The sequence below is a fragment of the Rattus norvegicus genome, chromosome 17 (assembly GCF_021556685.1).
Source record: "Rattus norvegicus strain SHRSP/BbbUtx chromosome 17, alternate assembly SHRSP_T2T, whole genome shotgun sequence".
Lineage (NCBI taxonomy): Eukaryota > Metazoa > Chordata > Mammalia > Rodentia > Muridae > Rattus > Rattus norvegicus.
This window is the reverse complement of record NC_141550.1, coordinates 58,551,708-58,563,636: the sequence shown is the minus strand read 5'-3', so window position 1 is coordinate 58,563,636 and position 11,929 is coordinate 58,551,708.

Sequence of the window (11,929 nt, the reverse complement as noted above, 5' to 3'; positions counted from 1 at the left end):
ACATATGAATATGTAGTCATATGTATATATTCAAGCTTTATGTGTACACATGTTTAATCTGTTCTTATCAATAGTGGTTTTCTGGAAGGGGTGAAGACATGGGAGGAGGGAAGTGAGTGTGCTCCTCCTCCTTTCTTCTTCTCCTCTGCTTTGACCTCTTTCTTTCTCTTCTTCTTCTTCTTCCTCTTCCTCTCTCTCTCCCTGCCCCACCCTGCAGAGGTAGGGCCAGGACTTCACACATACCAGACAAATACCCTACTGATTGTTTTTATCCCCAGCTCTGTAGGCCAACTCTGAGTTGAATTTAGACTATTTAGGGACACTCTTGAAATAAAGCAAACATGAAGGGAAAGGGAAGGGTGTAGAGTTAGGCAGGGGAAGAAGCCGATGTGCCATGAGTCCATGAACTCGCTAAGTGTCTCAGGAAGCTCAGGAGTGGGACTCCCCTTCAAGGGGCCTTACCATGCTTCTTGGGTAACTTCATCCACATCAACCACCTTCCTTAATAGGTAACTCAATAAACTCCGTAGCAATGCAGGAGGAGAGAGAACTATCCTGCATGGGGCCAGGCATCGAAACAGCTTGGCTTTCTCGTTCAGACTCAATTAACATCAGCAGGAGCGTAAGACAGATGAGTAAGACTGATGCAGAACTGTGTGTGATCCACGAGGCAGACATGGGTGTAGGGGACCCATGAAAGAGACCTGCTATGGTTCCATAGTGAGACATCTGCTGCAGGCTCCACAGAAACATACAGGCATGGCTAGTAGGAGAAAAATAAGGAAGCAATAATGATTTTCTAACACTTTATACACACACTGTGGTCAGTCTTCTTCCTCAGCCCACAAGCCAGATTAGTTCATTTTGAGTACAACAGAGGAGAAGCCTTCATGAAAACCCAACTCCACAAAACAAAGACACTCTGAGTTTGCTTCTTACTTTGTAATTCTTATTTATTCCTGTATGGACACACACATGACATGGCCCATTGTGTGGAGATCAAAGGACAACTTGCAGGAGTCACTTCTCTCCTTCTAGCATGTGGGTCCTAGGAATTGAACTCAGGTTATCTGGCTTGGTGGCAAGAGCTTTTATTCACTGAGCCAGCCTAACACTCTCAGCTTTAATAGGATCTGTAGTGACTCCATTCTCAGTGATAAAATTAGTTTAAACAAATTTTCTCAAAATCATTATGTAACATGGGCTATTGACTAGCAGCCAACTACTGATATTTTGGGAGGAAACTGTTGCAAGTTTGAATGAGGAATTACTCAGATTGGGTTTACCCATGAGCTTGTTTGTGGGAGATTGTTAATTGATGGGGGAAGACCCAGTCCACTGAGGGCAGCACCATTATGTAAGACGTCTTGAACCATATAATACAGGAGAGAGCTAAAGGAAAGCAGGCAAGCAAGAGGGCAGCCCGGGTGCATTCATTTCTCCTGCCTGTCGCTGTAGATGTGATATGATTCCTGCTTGAGTTACTCTCTCAGTTTCCCTACAGTGACAGAGTTTAATCTGGACTGTAAACCAAATAGACACTTTCTTTCCTACATTGTTTTTGACAAGGCAACAGAAATAAGGTGAGAACATGGTGGGATGGGTGTGGAGATTTTCTCTTCTGTCTTTGCATTCCTTCTACAAATCTTTTTTTTTCCAAATAAGAAATTATTTTAGAGCTCTTTAAAATTCAGCTTTTTACACCCATTATTGTTTCCAAATGTTCCTTGATCTGAATGCAGGGATTTAACGCATAAAGGCAAGCCTCTGGTTTTATTTAAAATATACAGTGTGATTTCCATTCTGGGCTTCTAAGACATTGCATGAAATATTTATACCCATTTAGAAGTCATTCTTCTCTGATGGCAGTTACATGAGTAGAGAGGACTCCACGGTGAAAGCCCATACCGTTTACCTAAAGCAATAGTGAAGACTTGAAATCACTCTAGTTTAAAACCTCTCTGGAAGCTACATGGCAGAATGTCAATGGAGGGGAATTGTGGAATGAGGTTGTTGGTGGATGAGCGTATGTTGAGATGCTTACAGCCTGACTCTGAGTAGCCAAACTCTGATACACCCACAAAACTCATGAAGATGTGGTTTTACATGGCCTGCAAGAAAAGGCTATAACGGGAGGACACATAATCAACAGTTAATGACTTCCCTGGGGTTGAAATGGGCAGCTGGGGAGATGGCTCAGTGATGAGAGCACGTGCTTCATGAACACGAGGACCTGAGTTCAGATTCTAGAATCATATAAAAATCCAGATGTATCTGTGTGCACACCCATAACTGCACTCCTTCCCCCCTTCCCTACTTAGATGGGTAGCTCTGTGTGTGTGTGTGTGTGTGTGTGTGTGTGTGTGTGTGTGTGTGTGTGTGTGTGTGTGTACCTGGAACTCCAGTGCTTTAAGGGGCAAGAGACAGCAATCTAGACATTGCCCTCGCAGACATGCTCACAAGTCAACCTGGTAAAGGCAATGACTCAGCTGAAGTTCCCTCTTCCCAACAAGTGGGTCAAGTTGAAACCCGCTGCTGACTATGACTGCAAGACAGCTTGCCTCAATTCTTTAAAAAAAGAGGCAGAGAGAGTGATAGATCCTGCTCTGACCTCCATGCACATCTGATCAAGTGCACAAGTGTACCAGTGAGCATGTGAAAGAAAGGGGGCAGGGAGGGAGAAATGCAAAATGCGCAGTGGAGGATGTTTTGTGCAAGCACAGTCACTCCAAGGGCAGGGACTTTGCAGTAAAAAAGGTCAAAATATGAGAGGAAATATACAGAAACACCTTTCCCACCACACAGCCACCCGCAGGCTCAGCCATATAACCATCACCGTAACAAGAGTTAAACCTTGGGAACATAGCCTGCTTTCCCAGGGTTTTACATGACTTAGTTTTAATGCATCACAAGTTTATCCAGAAGACAAGAGTAGACTCTTAGTAGGGTAGGGAGTGGCCAGGAATGGCCTTGGTGTCCCAAGAGTTTTGCATCATCTCTTGGAAGGTCACATGCCATGACCCTCAGTATTCCCTCATGAACGTGCATGACCCAACTTTGCTCATCTGTACCTGTAACGTGATGTCTCACAGGCATAATCAAATATGGCTTACTCCAGTAATTTGAAGTAAAAGTGAGAAAATAATGTTAAAACAAAGGAGGAAAATAATCATTTAGAAATACATTTGTAGTCTTTGGTTGTGACCCTAGCCTTTAATGGCTGAGCCATCTATGGGGAAATTATATAATGAATTAAATTACAATACTAAAAATAAAATATAGATTTGTATTATCCTCTGATAATTTTAAACATGTATAAAATGTATTTTGACTACATTCACTCTCCACTACCCCAACTCCTTCCAAAACAACCTCTCTTGATTTAGTGGGTTTTTTTTTTCTTTTTTTCTTTAAACCTGAGTCCAAAGAGCATAGCCTGAGTGTGCACAGGTGTAGGGACTGTGCACAGGGGTGGGCATGTGGTCAGGTATAGGGATATCAATGGAACGTTGTTAGCCTTCCAGGAACACACTCTGAAGAAAACTCTCCCCTCCACCGCAGCCATCAACTACCAGTAGGTCCAGTTAAGGGATGGGACCTCATGAGACCCAGCAAGAAAATATTTGAAGGAATTGTTCAGTGATATCTTTAAATATAAATATTTATTAATTCTTAGAGAATTTCAAAGAGTCTTTTTTTTTAATTCCCAAATTGAAATCTTTATTCTTACAAATACTAAACCAAACAGAAAAATGCAAAAGTATTTGGGGGGAAATAAAAGGTCTAGAAAACAAACAGAGAAAGACTGAGATCAAAACCGAACCTGTTCAGTGATACAGACAAGAGTGTCAGCCCCAGCCTGCAAAAAGCGTTGGCTCTGCCTTGTGGTCCCGAACCAGCTCCACAGAGAAGTCTCAGTATCTCGCTGCATGCTGGGCTCCTGCGGTCAGACTAGCGAGGATTTAAGTTCGCTGTGCAGAGTCAATGACGTCATCTCAAAGAGTCTTTTTATTTAGACAAAAAGGGGAATTGTTGAGGTTTAGCCTGTCACTAAGTATTTAGTGTGAAAATACTGGCCCCCAAGTTCTGGTTGCCCCCAGGGACAAGGAGATCCTCATGTATATCAAGTGATGTTATGTAACCTTGCTTCTTAACTTAAGACTCTTGGTTAAATAAAGATGCCTACATCCTGTAGCTAGGCAGGAGGGAGGTAGGTGGAGCTTGGTTCCTGAGCTGGGGTCTGAGACAGGACAACGGGAGGGGAGTGGGGAGAGAGGAAGATGCCACGAGGTAAGTAATCAGGAAAACATGGCCATGCGGGCTGGCCAATCAGAGTAGAGCAGCACAGAGGGAACATGGCAAGTCATATCTCGGGGTTAGTGGCAGGGAAGTAGACATAAGATCACAGAGGGTAGATTTCTGCCCACATCTAGTGCTAGCTACAGTTTATTATAAATATAAAAGTTTTGTGCCTTTTGTCTGAGAACGGAATGATCTAAGGTGGAGGAGAAACCCCGACTGAGGTGAGTTATTACCGCAACATATGCATACATACTACAAAATATGCATACCATATATTTTGATCATATGGGTGGTCACTCTCCCCCCTAAGTCCTCCGAGATCTACCTGTCCACACTTTAGGTATTCTTCTCTTTAATAACCCATAGAGTCCAGTTCATGCTTCCCATATACTTGTGGAGTGTGGTCCTCCTGACAGGGGCTACCCCCTTAACAGAAACAGCTTCTTTTCCCCTGGAAGTTACTACCTTCTAATAGGTCCCAGGTAAGGCTGGCCCTCCAGGGTAAGGTCAGGCCCTCCATTTCTGTTTCTATGCTAGAATGTTGGCTGGCTTGTTCTTAGTGGGTTTTGTGCTTATAGCCACAGCTACTAGGAATCTAGAAAACAGTTTCACTGCAGTTCTCTCCCACTCCCAGCTCTTAGACTCTTTCTGCCTCTTCCTCTACAATGGCTCTTGTGCCTCAGGATGGGGACAGATGATATGATGCCCCATTTGTGGTTAAGCACTCTATAGACTCATTTTTTTCATTTTAAAATTATTTTTTATTTATTCACTTTACATCCCATTCACTGCCCTGCTCCTAGTCACCCTCCCCTTCTCCTCTGAGTGGGTGGGTCCCCTCCCCCAGGATGAGCCCCCACCCTGGCACTTCAGGTCTCTGCAAGGCTAGGCGCTTTCTCTCCCACTAAGACCAGACCAAGCAGCCCTGCTAGCACAACATGTCCCATGTACAGGCAATAGATTTTGGGATAGCCCTGCTCCAGCTGTTCAGGACCCACATGAAGACAAGCTGTACATCTGCTACATGTGCGCGAGGAGGCCTAGGTCCAGCCTTTGTATTTTCTTTGGTTGGTGGGTCCAGGTTAACTGACTCTATTGGTCTTCTTGTGGAGTCCCTATCCCCTTAGAGGCCCACAATCCTTCCTCCTAGTCTTCCATAAGGGTCCCCAAGCTCCACACATACTGCTTGATTCTGAGTATTCGTGTCTGCGTGAGTCACTTGGTGGGTGGAGTTTCTCAGAGGACAGCCATGCTAGATTCATGTCTTCAAATATAACAGGGTATCCTGAATAATGTCAGGGATTGGCGCTTGCCCATGGGATGGGTCTCAAGTTGGGCCAGTTATTAGTTGGCTGTTCCCTCAGTCTCTGCTCCATTCCCTATCCCTGCACTTCTCAGACAGGACAAGTTCAGATTGAAAGTTTTCTGAGTGGGTTGGTGTCCCTATTGGTCCCTCAGGGTTCCTAGCCTGAGGAAGCCATGGGAGGCAGCCTCCCCAGGCTCCATATCCCTAACTCTGTGAGTCACAGCTAAGTTCACCCCACTGACTCTTAGGCTCTTCCCCTAGACCAGGTCTCCATCTCTTCCTGGAGATGTTCCTACACCCCCCTAGTCAATTACAGATTTCCATTCATTCTCATGGCCATCTGGTCATTGCCCGTGCCTGAACCTCCCACTCCCTTCCTGATCTCTTCTCCTACCCAGTTCCCTCTCTCCATCTGCCTCCCATGACTATTCCATACCCCTTCCAAGTGAGACTCAAGAGTCCTTGATTGTGCTTCCTTGGGTCCATGGGGTATGGTATGGGAATATTTCCTGTTATTTTGGTGGTGGTGGTGGTGGTGGTGGTGGTGGTGGTGGTGGTGGTGGTGGTGGTGGTGGTGGTGTGTGTGTGTGTGTGTGTGTGTGCTTCCCTTGGTTTTTCTGGTATGGAATAACTTATTTCCCGTGTTTTCTTAGATACAGTTATCTTTGTCAAGTTGGAGTTTTCCTTCTAGTATTTTCTGTAGGGCTTGTCTTGTGGATAGATATTGTTTGAATTTGCATTTGTCTTGAAATATCTTGTTTTCTCCATCTATGGTGATTGAGAGTTTTGCTGGGTAGTGTAGCTTAGGTTGACATCGGTAGTTTTTTAAAGATTGCACAATATCTGTCCAGACACTTCTAGCTTTTAGAGTCTGTGTTGAGAAGTCAGGTGTAATTCTAATAAGTTTGCCTTTGTATGTGACATGGCTTCCCCCACCATTGCTGCTTTTAATATTCGTTGTTCTGTAGAGAATGTATTTGATTATTATGTAGTGGGAGGATTTTCTTTTCTGGTCCAGTCTAGTTGGTGTTCTGTCAGCTTCTTGTATATTTATAGGCATCTCTTCCTTTAGGTATGGAAAGTTTTTTTCTATGATTTTGTTGAGAATATTTTCTGGGCCTTAGAGCTGGGACTCTTCAACTTCTTCTGTTCCTATTATTCTTAGCTTAGGTCTTTTCATGGTGCCCTGGACTTCCCGAATGTTTTCTGTTAGAAAACTTTTAGGTTTAACATTTTCTTTGATGGCTATTTCTTCTAGCGTATCTGCTATGCCTGAGATATTTTCTTCCACCTCCTGTGTTCTGTTGCTTGTGCTTGCAGCTGTTCCTGTTCCCTTCTCTAGGTTTTCCACCTCTGGGATTCCTTCAGTCCATGTTTTATTTATTGCTTTTATTTCTACTTGCAAGTCTTGCAGTTTTATTTCACTTACCTAATTAATTGTATTTTTCTTTTTTTATTGGATATTTTTTATTTACATTTCAAATGTTATTCCCTTTCCTGGTTTCCCATCCATAAGCCCCCTATCCCATCTCCCTCCCCTTCGTCTATAAGGGTGATCCCCTTGCCCAACCACTGCCCCTTTCCACCTCCCCCACTGACATTCCCCTATACTGGGGGGTCCAGCCTCGGGCAGACCAAGGGCTTCTCCTTGTATTGGTGCCTAACAAGGCCATCCTCTGCTACATATGCAGGTGGAGCCATGGGTCAGTTCATGTATAGTCTTTGGGTAGTGGTTTAGTCCCTGGGAGCTCTGGTTGGTTGGTATTGTTGTTCTTATGGGGTGGCAAGCCCCTTCAGCTCCTTCAATCCTTTCTCTAACTCCTCCAACAGGGAACCTCTGTTGAAGGGCATCTGGGTTCTTTCCAGCTTCTGGCTATTATAAATAAGGCTGCTGTGAACATAGTGGAGCACGTGTCTTTGTTGTATGTTGGAGCAACTTTAGGGTATATGCCCAAGAGAGGTATAGCTGGGTCCTCAGGTAGTGCAAGGACCAATTTTCTGAAGAACCCCCAGACTGATTTCCAGAGTGGTTGTACCAGCTTGCAATCCCACCAACAATGGAGGAGTGTTCCTCTTTCTCCACATCCTCGCCAGCATCTGCTGTCACCTGAGTTTTTTTTATCTTAGCCATTCTGACTGATGTGAGGTACAATCTCAGCGTTGTTTTGATTTGCATTTCCCTGATGACTAAGGATGTTGAACATTTCTTTAGATACTTCTCAGCCATTCGATATTCCTCAGCTGAGAATTCTCTGTTTAGCTCTGTATCCCATTTTTAATAGGGTTATTTGGCTCTCTGGAGTCTAAGTTCTTGAGTTCTTTGTATATATTGGATATTAGCCTTCTATCAGGTGTAGGATTGGTAAAGATTTTTTCCCAATCGGATGGTTGCTGTTTTGTCCTAATGACAGTGTCCTTTGCCTTACAGAAGCTTTGCAATTTTATGAAGTCCCATTTGTCCATTCTTGAAGTATAAGCCATTGGTGTTTTGTTCAGGAAATTTTCCCCAGTGTCCATGTGTCCAAGGCTCTTCCCCACTTTTTCTTCTATTAGTTTGATTGTATCTGGTTTTATGTGGAGGTGCTTGATCCACTTGGACTGAAGCTTTGTACAGGTTGATAAGAATGGATCGATCTGCATTCTTCTACATGCTGACCTCCAGTTGAACCAGCACCATATTTTGAAAATGCGATCTTTTTTCCACTGGATGGTTTTAGCTCCTTGGTCAAAGATCAAGTGACCAAAGGTGTGTGGGTACATTTCTGGGTCTTCAATTCTATTCCCTTGATCTACCTGCCTGTCTCTGTACCAATACCATACAGTTTTTATCACTATTGCTCTGTAATACTGCTTGAAGTCAGGGATAGTGATTCTCTCAGAAATTTTTTTATTATTGAGTATAGTTTTTCCTATCCTAGGTTTTTTGCTATTCCAAATGAATTTGCAAATTGCTCTTTCTAACTCTATCAAGAATTGGAATTTTGATGGGAATTGCATCGAATCTGTAGATTGCTTTTGGCAAAATGGCAATTTTTACTAATTTTTTTTAATCTTGCCAATCCATGAACATGGGTGGTCTTTCCACCTTCTGAGATCTTCAATTTCTTTCTTCAGAGAGTTGAAGTTCTTGTCATACAGATCTGTCACTTGCTTAGTCAGAGTCACACCGAGGTATTTTATGTTATTTGTGACTATTGTGAAGGGTGTCATTTCCCTAACTTCTTTCTCAGCCTGTTTATACTTTGAGTAGAGGAAGGCTACTGATTTGTTTGAGTTAATTTCATACCCAGCCACTTTGCTGAAGTTGTTTAATCAGGCTTAGTAGTTCTCTAGTGGACCTTTTGGGTCACTTATGTATACTATCATATCATCTACAAAAAGCGATAGTTTGACTTCTTCTTTTCCAATTTGTATCCCTTTGACGTCCTTTTGTTGTCTGATTGCTCTGGCTAGGACTTTAAGTACTATACTGAATAAGTAGGAAGAGAGTGGGCAGCCTTGTCTAGTCCCTGATTTTAGTGGGATTGCTTCAAGTTTTTCTCCATTTAGTTTGATGTTAGCTACTGGTTTGCTGTATATGGCTTTTACTATGTTTAGGTATGGGCCTTGAATTCCTGATCTTCCCAAGACTTTTAACTGAAAGGGGTGTTGAATTTTGTCAAAGGCTTTCTTGGCATCTAATGAGATGATCATGCGGTTTTTTTTTTCTTTGAGTTTCTTTATATAGTGAATTACATTGATTGATTTGCATATATTGAACCATCCCTGCATCCCTGGGATGAAGCCTACTTGGTCATGATGGATGATCATTTTGGCATATTCTTGGATTCAGTTTGCAAGAATTTTATTGAGTATTTTTGCATCGATATTCATAAGGGAAATTGGTCTGAAGTTCTCTTTCTTTGTGGGTCTTTGTGTGGTTTAGGTCTAAGTGTACTTGTCGCTTCATACAATGAATGGCGTAGTGTTCCTTCTGTTTATATTTTGTTGAATGGTTTGGCCAGAATTGGTATGAGGTCTTCTATGAAGTTCTGATAGAATTCTGCACTAAACCAATCTGGTCCTGGGCTTTTTTTGAGTTGGAGACTTTTAATAACTGCTTCTATTTCTTTAAGAGTTATGGAATTGTTTAGATGGTTTATCTGTTCCTGATTTAACTTCGATACCTGGTATCTGTTTAGAAAATTGTCCATTTAATCCAGATTTTCCAGTTTTGTAGTAGGATCTGATGATTTTTTTTAATTTCCTCAGATTCTGTTGCTATGTCTCCCTTTTCATTTCTGATTTTGTTAATTTGGATACTCTCTCTGGCTAAGGGTTTATCTATCTTGTTGATTTTCTCAAAGAACCAGCACCTGGTTTTGTTGATTCTTTGTGTAGTTCTTTTGTTTCTACTTGGTTGATTTCAGTCCTGAGTTTGATTATTTCCTGCCATCTACTCCTCCTGGGTGTATTTGCTTTTTTTTGTTGTAGAGTTTTTAGGTGTGCTGTCAAGCTGCTGATATATGCTCTCTCCTGTTTCTTTCTGCAGGCACTCAGAGCTAGGAGTTTTCCTCTTAGCACAGCTTTCATTGTGTCCCATAAGTTTGGGTATGTTGCGCTTGCATTTTCATTAAATTCTAAAAAGTCTTTAATTTCTTTCTTTATTGCTTCCTTGACCAAATTATCATTGAGTAGAGCATTGTTCAACTTCCATGTATATGTGGACTTTCTGTCATTATTGTTGTTATTGAAGACCAGCCTTAATCTGTGGTGATCTGATAGGATGCATGGGATTATTTCAGTCTTCTTATATCTGTCCAAGACTGTTTTGTTACTGATTATATGGTCAGTTTTGGAGAAGGTACCATGAGGTGCTGAGAAGAAGGTATATTCTTTTGTTTTAGGATGAAATGTTCTATAGCTATGTTAAATCTATTTGGTTCATAACTTCTTTTACTTTCTCTATGTCTCTGTTTACTTTTTTTCCATGATCTGTACATTGATGAGAGTGGGGCACTGAAATCTCCCACTATTACTGTGTGAAGTGCAATGTGTGCTTTGAGCTTTATTAAGGTTTCTTTTATGGATGTAGGTGCCCTTGCATTTGGAGCGTAGATATTCAGGATTGAGAGTTCATCTTGGTAGACTTTTCCTTTGATGAATATAAAGTGTTCTTTCTTATCTTTTTTGATAACTTTTGGTTGAAATTTCATTTTATTCGATATTAGAATGGCTACTCCAGCTTGTTTCTTGGGGTTTCCTTGGGAAATTGTTTTCTGGCCATTTACTATGAGGTAGTGTCTGTCTTTGTCTCTGAGGTGTGTTTCCTGTATGCAGCAAAATGATGGGTCCTCTTTACATATCCAGTTTGTTAGTCTATGTCTTTTTGTTGGGGAATTGAGTCCATTGATGTTAAGAGATATTAAGGAATAGTGATTGTTTCTTCCTGTTATTTTTGTTGTTAGAGGTGGAATTATGTTTGTGCGTCTCTCTTCTTTTGGTTTTGTTGTAAGAAGATTACTTTCTTGCTTTTTCTAGATTGTAGTTTCCCTCCTTCTGTTGGAGATTTCCATCTATTATCCTTTGTAGGGCTAGATTTGGGAAAAGGTATTGTATAAATTTGATTTTGTCATGGAATATCTTGTTTTTTCCATCTATGTTAATTTAGAGTTTTGCTGGATATAGTAGCCTGGGCTGGCATTTGTGTTCTCTTAGGGTCTGTATGACATCTTCCAAGGATCTTTTGACTTTCATAGTCTCTGGAGAGAAGTCTGGTATAATATTGATAGGTCTGCCTTCATATGTTACTTGACCCTTTTCCCTTACTGCTTTTAATATTCTTTCTTTGTTTTGTGAGTTTGGTGTTTTGAGTATTATATGACGTGAGGTTTTTCTTTTCTAGTCCGATCTATTTGGGGTTCTGTAGGCTTCTTGTATGTTTATGGGCATTTCTTTCATTAGCTTAGGGACATTTTCTTCTATAATTTTGTTGAAGATATTTACTGTCCCTTTAATTTGGTAGTCTTTGCTCTCTTCTATACCTATTATCCTTAGATTTGATCTTCATTGTGTCCTGGATGTTTTGGGTTAGGAGCTTTTTGCCTTTTACATTTTCTTTGACAGTTCTGTCAATGTTTTCTATGGTATCTTCTGCCCCTGAGATTCTCTCTTCTATCTTTTGTATTCTGTTGATGATGCTTGAGTCTATGACTCCTGATCTATTTCCTAGGTTGTCTATCTCCAGGGTTGTCTTTCTTTGTGCTTTCTTTATTGTTTCTATTTACATTTTTAAATCCTGGATTTTTTTCAGTTCTTTCACCTGTTTGGTTGTGTTTTCCC